We start from the raw sequence: 2,500 nt of genomic DNA, 5'->3' as shown, positions 1-2,500 counted from the left end.
CTACTTCCGTAGTGATACTGCCTCGGAAACCCAAGGAGAGGTCGCTATGAGTTGGGGCCGACTCGACGGCACATAACAACAACAACAACAACAACATGCTGATATGGATTACATCTCAATATAAAGAAAACAAAAATCTTCACAACTGGACCTATAAGTAGCATCATGATAAATGGAGAGAAGATTAAAGTTGTCAAAGACTTCACATTGCTTGGTCCTACAATCGACACCAATGGAAGCAGCAGTCAGGACATCAGACGATGTATTTAAAAAAAAACAAAACTCACTGCCGTGGAGTTGGATCCGATGTATAGCACTGGACAAATCAGCTGCAAAGCACCTGTTTGAAGTTCTGAAGAGCGAAGATATCACCTTGAGGACTGAGGTGTGCCTGACAAGCCATGATTTTCAGTCACCTCATAGGCATGTGAGACCTGGACAATGAATAAGGAAGACTGAAGAAGAGTTGATGCTTTTGAGCTGTGGTGTTGGCGAAGAATGCTGAAAGTACAATAGACTGGTAAAAGAGCTAACAAATAAGCCCTGGAGGAAGTGCAGCCAGAATGCTTTTTGGAAGTGAGAATGGCCAGAGTTCGTCTCACCTACTTTGGTCATGTTATTAGAAGGGACCATTTCCTGGAAAAGGATGTCATGCTTGGTATGGTGGACGGTTGATGAAAGAGGGAAAGACCCTCAACAAGATTGATTGACACAGCGGCTGCGGCGATGGGTCAAGTATGGCAGGGATTGTGTAACTGGAGCAGGACTGGATGGTGAATTTAGTGAGAGAATGATAAAGCAAATGGTGCAAAATATAAGTAGAAATGAATCAAATGGGTGATATATGAAAGTATTTTTGTAATATTTTTGTAACTTTTCTGGAAGTTTAAAATTATATCAAATTAGAAACTAAAAAAACCAAACTCACTGCTGTGAGGTCGGATCAAACTCATAGCAACCCCTCCTTGGGTTTCCAAGGTGGTATCTCTACGGAAGTAGATTGCCCAGCCTTCCTTCCAAGGAGTGGCTGGTGAGTTTGAACTGCCAGGCTTCTGGTTAGCAGTCAAATGCCTTATGCACTACACCACCAGAGCTCCCTCCACCCTCAATTATGCTCTTTAATTTGTATGTGGATACTCAAAAGTTGAATACATTTATAACCAATATCCTCTGAGGTACACTTTAATTTTCATACAGAGAAATGATAAAGTGGATTTAGTATTATCCTTTTGGTTAATAGCAATTCTGAATTCCAGGTTAAGAGAAAACTATATTTAAGGTGGTGTAGGGTATGGCAATGGGTAAGGTACAGAGTAAGTTGACAAGACATTTTTTTGAGATAACTTTCCAAACTACCTGTTGTGATAACCAAAAGATATCTCCAAATATTGCCAAATGTCTCATGTGAGGCAAAATCACACACCCCCACACCCCACCCCCCCATTAAGAACAACTGGCTTGGGTGTTTGTTCTTATTCCAGTACCATACTTTCTTAATTACCAGAGCTTGATCATAAATCTTGATGGTGAACTACCCCCATCTGTCTTCTTTAGAGCTAATTTGGCTACTTGTGACTTTTTGTTCTTCCATATGTGTAATGTATAGAGATTTGCCCCCATCCTTTTTCAAGAAAGGGCCTGCTGCCAACTGTAATAATGTGGTTAGCTCTGTTAGGCCCTGCCTCAGCTTTCAAGCCCTGGAAGTACTCTTCTTAGGGCTTCACCAGCCAATGACTGAGCAAGTATTGATGGGTGAGGTCATCATCTTCTTGGGGTAGACCCAAATCCCATGAGGTATTTAGTTATGCATATGCAGCCTCAGCAGCTACTCTTTTTTTTTTTTTTTGGTCATTGTTTTTAAATATATCTAACCCAAAACTTTTTACAGGTACATGATAATTGCAGTAATCTGGTGTGCAACAGTACCATTAATCAATGCAATTACTCCATCACTGTAAACAAAACCCAGTACTCAATGAGCAATAGCACCCTCCTTTCTGGTCCCTCACATCCCTGTTAACCACTAGTATACTTTGGTCTCTATACATTTCCCCATTCTTGTCTTTATATATGAATGAGATCATGCAATAGTAGTTCTTTTGTGACTGACTTATTTTACTCCGCATAATGTCATCAGGCTCCATCCATATGGCAGCATGTATCACGAATGTTTCTGTTTTGGTTACCTAGTTCTGCTCTGACAAGAATATACCACAAATGGGATGGCTTGAACAAACAGGAGTTTATTCTCTTACAGTTTGGGAGGCTAGAAGCCCGAGTTCCAAGTGCCAGGCTCTAGGGGCTAGGTGAAAGCCCCTCAGCCTTGGGCTTCAGCTATGCCTCCAGCTCCTGGCCCACTGAAGCTAGAGGCTTTTCTTCACTCTGGCAGCTGCTGGCTGCTGAAACTGACAAGTTCAAGGTTGACAAACAAAATAGCATAGTCCTGATGTTACCAAACCACACAGCAGGCCATTAATTCAAGTCCGTTGACAGTTCCAAG

General features: G+C 41.7%; 1 protein-coding gene across 1 annotated transcript in view; it reads left to right on the top strand.

Moving 5' to 3' along the window:
• IGSF11 (immunoglobulin superfamily member 11) overlaps positions 1-2,500 on the top strand; it is a 71,201-nt gene that overhangs the window by 7,997 nt on the left and 60,704 nt on the right. The gene's annotated exons all lie outside the window — the stretch shown is intronic.

The sequence above is a fragment of the Orycteropus afer genome, unplaced genomic scaffold (genome assembly GCF_000298275.1).
Source record: "Orycteropus afer afer isolate SDZICR_OR568_19922 unplaced genomic scaffold, OryAfe1.0 scaffold00114, whole genome shotgun sequence".
Lineage (NCBI taxonomy): Eukaryota > Metazoa > Chordata > Mammalia > Tubulidentata > Orycteropodidae > Orycteropus > Orycteropus afer.
Note: the sequence above shows the minus strand (reverse complement) of the source record. Positions and strands in the feature narration are given on the sequence as shown.